Genomic DNA, 12,450 nt, shown 5'->3' on the forward strand with positions numbered 1-12,450 from the left:
TGACTATATCATTCAATTTAGAGTGGAGATCATCGAAAGACTTATCATCACTCATCCTAATTTCTCCAAATTTAGTACTCAACATCTACAATTTAGAGTTTTTAATGGACTTTTTATCCGCCTGTGTGGTCTCTAAAATATCCCAAATTTTTTTACGATCTCAAATATAAATACACACTTGAAGTCTTCAAGTGATAGCCATATATAAAGCATGAAGCCCTTTACTATTCCAATTGCACTCGTCCAAATTAGTCTTAGACCAATTATGGATATCAGTAGAGGGTAACTACACATGCAACAATGGCAATATGGACAGTCCAACCATTCTAAACACTTACCCAAACTCGCTCATCTATGGACCTAAAAAAAGCTCTTTCTAACCTTCTAGTAGGCATAATTACTACCATCAAAATGAGGAGATTGGAAGTGATTGACTCATCTAGACAAATAGATGAAGGAAGGCAATTAAGTTTTGATACCACTTGTAAGTATAAATTTACCAAATTGTTTATTTAGACCCAACGTGCGAAATTACACCATTAAAAGCAATAAGTCACTTATTAATTGTTTTTAGATGATTAAGTCAACAAAATCCAATTTAACACTATGTTTAAACAATCACAATATATCAAAACCAATAAAAAATAAGAATACCAAGTATGATCGTGGAGAAAAATCCTTTCGCAAAAGGATAACAAAGACTCGTGCCCAAGTAGTAACAATCCATTAGAAAGTTAAATTATGCCCCTGTTTAGTGCACATTATTTGGGAAAATAATATATTTTTTCCATCAAATCAGTCTACAATATTTGACTTTATTACTCTAAGGTAGGACCCATGATGTGATGTTTAAAATGCATTTTTGTTGGAAAAATGTGGAACAAACGGACTCTATAATTATTGCAGACACTACAAAACTTTAGCTGACTCTGACTATCTAGCTTGTAAATTATCGAGGAACTCTACCAATTGTTCACGCCTACACTTTTTTTTAGAACTTTGGACCACTTTTCTTTCTTGTTGATATCCAAGAATGAATTCGTTCTTTAGCACCGAAACTCTAAGATCCTCTTCCCAAAACTCCAGAACTCTGAAAGCTAATTGGCGAAAGTAGGGTTAGGTTTTGTTGTTTGATCAAAGTATCTCAATTGTTTTGATCTGGGGTTGGATGTGGAAAACTATAGCTCAATCAACCAAACAATGTGTTGGATGAATTTATGAATAATCAATCAAGGTATTGACTTAAGAGAACTTTGAATGTATTTTTTGATCTTCAATAATCTATTCTCTATAACGAAATAATTATTCAACATGCTTTGGGACATTTATGGGTTGATATTTATAATGGATAATGTTTGGAATGAAAAGAGGATCAAAAGTATGAGTTTTAAGTGAAATCAAATATCTGAAAATTTACCTGTCACACAAGAGCCAGTCTAGCGCTAGATGGGTGCAAGCATTCTTTTTTGCCACTCGAGCACCTACTAGACAGTAGGTGAGTGAAATGGAGTCCGTCTCAATTTCAAGTTCTTGAAGTCTGAATCTTGATCTTCTTCTTGGATTTTTCTGACTTGTTTTTGGACTCTATCATCCCCAAACTCCTTTTACTATGACTTGGACTTCACAACGTATTTTGACTTTGATTACAACTCAATTAAATCCTAATGCAAATCAACTAAAACATGATTTTGAGTTTGGAAATTGCCAATTACAAATTTAGAATTAACAACATAACAATAAGATTTTTAGTAGATTTTGATTAAAATTGATGGAATATGTGGTTGAAAAGTTATGGGCTCCATGAATGTACGGTCAAAATTAATTGTTGACTTTAATTTAGATTTTAATCATATTTTTAGCTTAAAAAAATATGGGCATAGTCTCATGTTGGTAAATTTAATTTTTGACTATAGTGTTCCTATGGAAGGAGGAAAACCCTAAATTCTCAATATGTTGACATTCTCTTCAAAACCAGTTCTTTCAATACGCCTTCCGCTAATCTCGTCAATTTGATGGCATTTTCTTCAAATCTCATTAATTACACAGAACTTAGAATGTAGTTGAATAAGTAATTAATAAATATGATGATCCATCTGTCGGAATTTATGGGTTAATTAACAATAAAAATGTGTGAATTTGAAAAAACTCTAATGGGTGCGACACTAGACGTAAATTTTAGAAATAAAGGGTGCATATTGAGGAGTCATGTTTTTTCGAATTGGTGACTATTCAAGGTGTATATAAATAAATAGACATGAACCTTTGTGTACGGTACAATCTAGACCGTGAGATCATATCCCAATTTAAAATGATGCAATTTAATGGTCAAAATGGATTTGTACCACAAGATGCAATTATCAAAAAAAAAAAATGAAAAAGAAAGAAAGAAAGAAAAAAGAAAAAGAAAAAGTGATATCTTCGAGTTGGATGCTCCTAATTCTATTTTCTTGATTATAAATCAATTCAATAAATTGATTTCTAAAATCCTTCTCAATCCAAATTCTGTAAAGATAATTTTCAAATTAGTTTCAAGTTTTTTGTTAGATATTTTATTTATTCAGTATCATCCAGTCTAGACGTATATAATCAACCTTTGGTTCGTCTCATAAAATTAATATTCTGATATATTAATTTTGGAAAAAATGTTGTATCTTGAGAGGCAGGCATCCATTCGATCTTTTTTATCATGAGTACATGGATGATATCTCTATTAAAGAGATTTGCAATTGCATACCTCGCTTTATTCATCCCCTTCTAATTTTGGATGTTATAGTAAACCATAGTTTGTATGTATTTATGCACGTATCTTGATTTTGATAGGTCTAAATTTATTCGCTATTATGCATCATTAAGTCACAATAATATCGTATTTACATGCATGTGTTTTCAGATAACAAAAATATTATTATGCTCCAATTTTCCAACTATCTTAACACACATTTCTTATATAATTGTGCATATTATATTCACAAAATAGTTGTGCATAACTTCTTGTGTACTCATACTAAATTTATAGGGTAAGTTAATACGTGCATGAATACTAATTGAATGGTCCAGTCAAGTTTTCATTTTTAAACTGTCACCTTCGAAAAATATTAATATGCCCATTCTATTGTATTTGTTCATTGAAACTACGTATAGATAATGTTAGAATTTTCATTTTTCTTAACTTTATAAAATCCAAAAGAACTTAGTCGTTTGCATGAATTTCTTTTAATTTCTGCCAAGAAGTGGAATATCGTACGTATACATACATTAATTCAATTTGGCGGAGGTTTTAGGAGCTAACATTGATGCTGAAACTCAAATTGAAATGGCTTTTGAGACAATTCTTGAAATGTTCTCATAGTTCAAGGTTGACTATGACCTAAATAAGATTTGCTGGGATAGTAAACGGGCTCTGAAATGTTTATTGTGCCCTAAAGGCCATTCGTGTAGATACTATGATTGTAACACAAGGCCCCTCATATCCTGAGCCATGTGGTGTCAATGGAGGTAACAAGAGGAAGAGGTCGAACAAAAAGGCATATGGGAAAGCTAAGACGGAAAACTAAAGGGGAAGTGCTTTGTTTGTGGATAGAAGGGTCATTAATTGGAAGAGAAATTACTAGGATCATCTAACTAAAAGGAGAAGGCAATGCTCTATTTATTGAGTAATGTTTAGTTGTTAATTCTACTAACACTTGGATTTTATATTCTGGAATCACTAAGCATATTTTTGCAATTCTTTTTGAGGTTCCAAGTGACAAGATAGCTCTGAGATGGAGAGTACACTTTAAGGGTTGGCACAATAGCAGTAGTATCGACCAAATCTGTTTGCACCCTTATTTTATAATTTTAGAATCATAGAACTTTGGATTATTGTTATTATGTTCCAGAACATACACGCAACTTGGTTTTCGTCACACTTTTATTTATTGTTGGTTATTCAGTACTATTTACCCGTCATATGGTTTCTATTAAGTTGAATAATTCTCTTATTTGCAATAGTACTACTGCTAGTAGGAAGAAGAAGAGGTATCTAGTACTATGAGACGTTGTTATAGCATCTTACCTTGCATCATATTAATGTAAATAGGATTCATAGACTCATAAAGGATGAATCTTTAAACGGGGTAAACTTGGAATTAACACCAATTTGTGAATCTTATTTAAAAGGCGAGATGACTAGGAGACCAATTAAATTTAAAGAGCTAAGATATGGTGTTGTGAAATTTGTACATTTTGATGTTAATTTGTGGACCTATTAGTACTCGAGATATGGGCGATTACTTTATCACTTTCATCGATGACTACTTTAGATATAGATACAAATACCTAATGTCGCACAAGTCCAAAGCTTTGGATAAATTTAAGGAGTTTCAAACAGAACTTGAGAAGCAATTAGGTAAAAGGATCAAGGTCCTTTGATCAGATGCAAGTGGCAATTATGCCCAATAGTTTAAGGTCTAATTATCGGATAATGAGACATTATCTCAATTGACAGCACCAAGGACCCCCAATAGAATAATGTTTTGAAAAGAAAAATTCAATTCTTTTAGATATGGTGAGATTAATTATGATTTATTCTCCATTGCCTATCTCTTTTTTATTATGTGCACTACAAATGGCCATGTATATCTTAAAACTTATACCATCCAAGTCCATTTCTAAAACACCCCTTGAATTGTGAAGTAGGCACAAGCCTAATTTACACCACGTGTCTATGGGAATGTCCAGCACACATGCTTAAAGGAAAGATGAAGGAGAGGGAATCCAGGCTAGAGGTTTGAATATTTGTGGGGTATCCAAAGAGGTTGCCACTTCTATGCCCATCAGGGCTAGCCCTCAACTTTTTAGAGGCCTCAAAAACAACTTAGAAGTCTGTAAAAAAAATTTCCTACAAAAAGTAAGGTTGAAATAGGCAAAGAAATTCTGATGCATTATTAATTATTTTGCAAAAATAGTTCTGAAAATGGCAAAGAATGATGCCTTGTTAACTACCTTCTCACTAATATTACCATTTATAACCAACTGTATTGATCAGAATTTAGATTTCAAATTAATGAAAATTGAGAAAAAAGAACAAAAGCATGGACCGTGCATACATGAAGGCTGGAAGTTTGTAGCCATTTTTATGAGTTAACGAATTTTAAATTTAGCTTAAATCTTCACTTTAGACATTTACACTAAAATAAGAAATGGAAATGAAAAGAAGAATGATCAGATCAGTATAGATGATTCAAAACCAAAGAACTAAGCAATAATTTATTTCGTTATATATAGCGTCATTATGCTGCAATAAGACAAATAAATTTATAGTGTTTTTAGTATATTTTGCATGAAGGGGCACTGGTTGGTATGTTATACGTGGACAACTTTTTTCTGAAAAGTTGGTTACACAATATGTTATGTTATTTAAATTTCAAATATTGCTTTGCGCAAAAAGAATAAAAAAAATTATATTAGGGCCTCATAATTATCAGGACCGGCCTTGCAATGCCCATATAGGTAAGAAAGTATTTGTTAATATAAATGAAACCTTCTTAGAGGATAAATACAAAGAAGAACACAAATCTACTTGACATGACTCGTCCCGAGTCAACCTAATGGACTCAACGTGTGTCATGCGCCGATAGTCGATACCAGCTAAATGCTGGACCCACCACCAAGGCAACTTTGACTTGCTTGACTGAAAAATATTTTTAACGGAATTTTAGCAAATTTTCCCCTGGAATATGAACTAAACCACCTAAACAAAAATCAAATTTTCCTCAAATCCATACCTATAATATTAATCAAGGTATGCTAGTTCCTCAAATACAAACTATTCAAATAAAATGCTAACAAGTCAATATTTACTTATTTTACAATCCTCAAATATACTAAAGATATCAAATATGCTGTAAACCCATGATAACCTTTTCTGACATAAACTACATATAACCCAAAAGAAACATGTACTATATAATATGATAAAGTAGGTCATACAACTAATGACCTATGACTCAATTCAGTGGATCAACACGCTCCGATACTGGTCAACTCGGCTCCTATCTGATAAAGAAAAAGGAGAAAAGATATATGAGCTTATAGCTCAGTGAGTAGATAATTTACAAATAAATATACTTTTCCATTTATGCATATTTTCTAAAAATTCTTGCACCACTAAAACTTCTAGAAATTCTGAAATCTGGTAATACTTTTAAAACCAAACATGAGTCCATCATAAAATTCTTTGTTCTTCATTCTAGATAAGCAATTGTAAGGTATACTGAATATAAATAATCTGATAACAGTATATGTAAGTGAAAACATCATTTTACAGTACTATAAACTGAAATCATTACTCTACAAACTGAATAAGCTAATTTTTGTAGTCTGAAATCTGATAAGATGTATAATACTGAAAATTACAGCAAAAAGGTACCCAATGAAAGCCTTACTCATGTACAGAGTAATCTCGATATACAAAGCAAAGCTATTCACATCTGATAATCCGATCATAAGTACGTAGAGCTGCCCCAAAAGCTAATCACCTTAGTACATGGCGCAAAGCCTATGTGTGTACGAGAGTGAGTTCCAAACACCTCCAATAATATGGTCATAAACTATGGAAACACATTCACAATAGTGCAGAGCGGGTAAAATAATCATAATTAGTTATACACTGTGGAAACACATTCACACCATTGCAGACTTGGGTAAAATCACCTGGGTACCTTCTGGTTATTTTACAAATAACTTTAAATATGCTGAAACATTTAATACTCATATAACATGCTAATAAAATGATTTAAGTGAACTGAATTAAATTTAAAAGAACTTATTATAAAATCCACTTTATTTTAAAAATCACGTTGTCAAACCAAATGTACGAAATAACAACTTTTCTGATTTAATATAAATTTAATAAATAGTAATTTCTGAAAAATAAATTTTATATCCACTCACTAATTCATAGTCGATCATGGTTCCAATCTTCTCGTCACCTCACTTTCTAATACCAAGTATGATATCGCGCTCTCGCTACAATAAATTACATTCCTTTACAAGATGCCTTGAGTATTTTCCTACAATTAGAAATAATAATTTACCAATTGAAACTTAATATTTTTTATTTTCAATCTCATAATTCCATTTAGGATCACTAACTACATATACTCCATTACATAAATTATTTTAACACCAAAACTCCAAATATTAAACACTTAATTTGGTTTCCATATTAAAAATCCATAAAATCAAATGTTTGACAAAACTAGCACTACAATTTCAGAATATTGAAAATTGGTACCAATTTCTATATATTGAAACCTATCGCCGAAAACATGGACAGAAATATCGCTTTTCTTGGTAAAATTTCAAAAATAGCACCTATGCTACAACAACTCGAAAATGGCTGGAAAAATGGAGAATCCAATCTCAAATCCTTAATTTAAGTGTTTAGCATCATATAATAACAAGAATTTCAAAGAATATGCTTTTATCACACAAACCCATTTTCAAAGTTTTCACTTTATTCAACCTCAATATTTGAATAAACATTTCTTGGCTATATTCTAATTTATAACATCTAATACATATCAATAACACATAATTCTTGCAAAACTTTGAATTAAAGCAAATTTCCCGTAACCCTTAAAAAATTTAATCAATATACTTATACATACCATTCTAAATCAAAAGAGAACTTGAAGAAGTTGAGAACCCTAGCTTGAAACCATCATCATCATCTTCTTTTTTTCCTCCTTCCTTTTTCTCTCTTTCTTCCCGTCTCTTTTCCTCTCGATCTCTCTCAACCTTCTCTCATTTTTTCCCAAAAAATGAGAAAATGGAGAAATAGGTATGACATTTAGCCCCAATTTGTTTCCCATTATTTGATCATTAAAATATGACTGTTATCCATCACATCAAGCCATTGTATTTGAATTTCTATCCCTTGTGTGGAGGCCCGTAACGACTATATTTTTCATTTTCATTCTTACATTAATGAGGAAAAAACAAAGTCTTAATGGATAAATATTTAATAATTGCAAGTCAAGTCCCCCAATCTTCATACAATATCACATTTAGCCGTTTTCATTTCCCATAATAGAAACTAAATCCTTGGATTCTTTATTATATCACTTCTAACCCTCAATCACTTGAAATTTCAATTTATGTCCCATGAAGGTTATATGTTCAACTTAAGTCCTTATTGACTTTGACTTTGACCAATTATATTTCTTGACTTTGACTAAAAATGCGGTGTGTGACACTAGTAAAATTCTATTAGATGAGGTGTTAGAACGTGATTCAAAAAAATTGATTCCAAATTGTTGCATGAAATAAAAAAAGAAGACTTGAAACCTCTTATGGAAACTAATGGTCCTAATTTTAATATGGTGAATGGGCAAGGGGTTCCCATAGACCCCAATCGACAAGTGGACCAGAAGTGGTAGTAAATTAGCTACCCATTATTTATACCTCTACCTGTCTTTCACAAGGAGGAAATAGGAGAGGTTGATCCCAATCAAGGACACGATTGAGCAGTGGGAGGAGAGGAAACATGTTTAGTAAGACATGATGATCAAGTACCTCCAATTATTACTCATAGTGGAAGTGTTTTATGACCACATTTTATATACTTGTTTTGTAGAGAGTCTTATCAACTACTGAAGAAGGGGAAGATCACACATCATTTAAGGAAGCAGTGAAAGATATAGTCTTTAAATCGTGGAAAGCTACCATAAACTCAAACATGGAGTTTATGTATTCAAACAAGGTTTGAGATTTTATAAACCTATTGAGGTAAGATTAGTGGCTAAAGGTTTTACCCCGAAGATAATGTATCGACTCTAAGAAACCTTCTTGTCAATCGCCATGTTTAAATCTATCTGAATCCTTTTTATCCATTATTGTCCATCATGACTATGAGGCATGAAAGATAAGCGTTAAGTGATATTTCTAAATTGATGTCTTGACGAGACCGTATATATGATGCAACAAGAGGGTTTTGTGAATGAAGGCCATGAGAGAAAAGTTTGTAAGTTGAAAAGGTCCATCTATGGACTTGAGCAAGTGTTCATGTTTTGGAATGTTAGATTTGATTATTATATTCTAGATGAATCGTACGTATACGAGGAAGAAAAGCTTTTTTCTTGATTCTTTATATGGATGATAATATACATAGTGGGAATGATGTAGGGGTACTATCACTAGTAAAGAAGTGGTTGGCATACGAATTTTATATTATGGACTTGAGAGAAGATAGCTATGTCCTAGGTATGTGTATCTTATGATATAGGAAGAACAAGCAAATAGCATTATGCCAAGCTTTATAATTGATAAGGTACTATCTAGATTTGCAATGTAGACTTTCAAAAGAGAAAAACTTCCTTTAGACATGGGTTTTTATCATTTTAAGAAGTATTTTTCTAGACTCCTACTGAAGATTGTTCCTCACGCTTCGATTGTTGGAAATCTCATGTATGCTAAGCTTTGCACTAGATCAAATAATTATTATAATATAGTTATCATTATCAGTCCAATTTTAGGATTAAAGCACTAGATAGTAGTAAAGCATATGTACTCAAGTATCTTCAGAGAATGAAAGACTATTTGCTTGTCTATTCAGAGTAATCTGATTTTTATTGGATATACTGATTGTCAAATCGATCAAGACTCTAGAAAGTCACCTTCGCAATTGGTATTTATAATAGGAGGTAGAGCCATTGTATGGATTCAGAATATATAGCCGCTTTTGATGCTGCAAAAGAGCTGTATTGTTTAGGATGTTTCTAATGGACCTTGAAGTGATATTTGAGGCTCCGTATCCCATGACACTCTTAGTTTGATACCCATTCTTTGAGTAATGTTCTGTAAAATCACATTATGAATTTACGTTCGTTTATTTGCGTGTTATAATTTGAAGTGACTGTCTAAGGTTCCATGATCATAAGGGATGTCACAAATTGTATACTCGATGTATCGGGTATAGTAAGACACAATTTGTGATATGATCAAAATTATGTCGTTCACAATCCGTTCATAAAATTGGATGCTTTATGTTGATAAGATTGTATTGTTCTTATTAAGATTTGTCTAAATCTTGAAATAGGAACAATAATGTGTTTCGTTGCACATTGAACGAGACCGCGTAAATTACTCATTTGTGACCGTTTGAAATGAGACTCTAATTGATTATCAAACAGGTCACCTAAACTCTGAGTGAGTAATGTACCTTTGATTGCTAGTTCAAGTTCTTTGAGGTACCAATGAGTGAAGTCTTAAATGGAAGATTGATCACGGTGCTTTGGGAATTAAGTCGAAACAATTAGAGATCATATACTCACAATATTGGAATCCATTAATCATTGAGATGAGACGATCATCACTCTAAGGTATTTTCCTAGGCAAATTGAACCTGAGCTCAGTAGGTCGACAATGAGATCGTTGGACTCTACATTGTGATTTGATCACAACGAATTTGCCGTATGAAAATGGGACTTAGAGGGTAATACATGTTAAAGGGCAAAACGATCATTTTGCCAGTTTCAATATATTGACGGTCAAATGGCAGTTGACTTGTAGAACGATAATCAGAGGATATTGTTATTGGATCATAATTTGCTTCTATAACTATCAATCGACTCGAGAGTGCAATCTCGATATTTTGGTAGAATAAGTCGGGATTAATAGATGTATCTCAATTGGTCAAGAGTTGACCCAATTGAAAACATCTATTGGAGCTTAGGTCATGTGAGTCCAATTAGGTCCCTCTCTTGGCTCCAATAAAATGTGTGTGACTTAATTGGCCTACTACAATAAAGTCTAAGGAAATTTGTGCAATTTCCAAACCCTAATAAGTTATTATACATATGCACTTTATTGACATATTTTGGTGTGATTTTAGGGTTAGCCAAAGAATAACACCTAGTGGAGAACAAGGGAGAAGATCTAAGGGAGGAAGCAATTGGCTAGGCCATTAATAGCTCCTTCAAAAAGGTTATCATCTCCCATTTCTATATATGTGCGAGGATTTTATAATCCAATGATCTCAAAGTCAATTAAATCCTTATTTACATGATTTTAATCTTCAAAAAAAATTAATTTCCTATTGTAATGATTAAAATTCATTAACCAACAAATGGTATCAGAGCCAAGGTTATTGTATACCTTGAGTAGGATTAATTTTTTAAATCTTAGTGTATTATGCATTTTAGTTGGGTGGTGTTAGGTTATTTGATTTTGACATGTTTATACTTTAAATATGTTTAAAAGTTATTGTTGATACACTCAAAATCACTTTTGGCCCTAGAATTTCTTTTTACTTCCTATTGTAATTCATTTATTATGATTATTCTCTAGAAATATTGTAAGTCATAAGGCATTAAGTTTTTTTTTCCTTCATTTTCGTTTTTGTACTTTGAGGAATAAATGTAAACTTGTTGCTGTAATTTCAATGGAGAAGAAGGAAGAACAAAGAGCAAGAAATGAAACCAAAAACACCAAAAATCGGAACAGTAGCCATAGTTGGCCACTGCTGGAACCAGCAGCAGCAAGCCGCTGCAAACACAGCAGCATGTTCCAGCAGCATCAAGCCGCTGCAAACACAGCAGCAGCTTGCAGCATCAAGCTGCTGCCTTGCGAGGCAGTAGCAAGCCACCGGAGGGCCAGCTCTGGCGGCGCCGATGGCAGCTCATTTTGGGTCGCCGAAAGTGTGTGTGTGTTTTGTGGAAGTGTGTTTTCTTGCTAGGGTTTGAAAATTAGGGTAATTTAAATTTTTTGGGCATTTTCTTTAAAACTTGGGTCAATGTTATTGGATAATGGCCTTGTTGGTTTTAAGTTTTGGGCCTAAAAATTAAATTAACCCTATTTTCATGTTACATGAGGTGGACTACAAAGAAAATTGAAGAATTGGGCCGGGATATGGCCCAATGTAATTCTTTTTATCCATGTTGTAATTTAAATTCTTAGAATGGGCCATTAGTGATTATTATTCATTTAATTATCGCTTTTACAGCTTTATGAATGGATGAATGTTTAATTATTATCGCATATCATGTAGATTAAATGAAACGCCACCCGGTGCACTAAAATCATATGCATTACATTTAAATATTTTTTTTATCACTCTAAATTAATTAGAGGTGGTTGAAAAATATTTTATAATTAGCGTCATTATAATTGTTTATATTTGGCGGACTAATTAAGTGAAAATCCAATGATACAAAATAATAAGTGAGAGAGGGTTTACAGGCATGTATAAACCTACGGCCTCCTCCGTCATCCAATTTGTTATTAAAATACGTATGTTTAGTATCGAATTATATCGGTCTCCCTATAGGAAAACTACGTTATTTTAGATTAACTGAAATTGGATCTAGTAATAGAATTTCTTTAAAAATAAAATAATGGGATGATCATCCTATAGACGACATTTTATATATTTCGAATATTTTAAAATTATTGATGGATGTTATTACA

Source organism: Olea europaea, chromosome 6 (genome assembly GCF_002742605.1).
Source record: "Olea europaea var. sylvestris chromosome 6, O_europaea_v1, whole genome shotgun sequence".
Lineage (NCBI taxonomy): Eukaryota > Viridiplantae > Streptophyta > Magnoliopsida > Lamiales > Oleaceae > Olea > Olea europaea.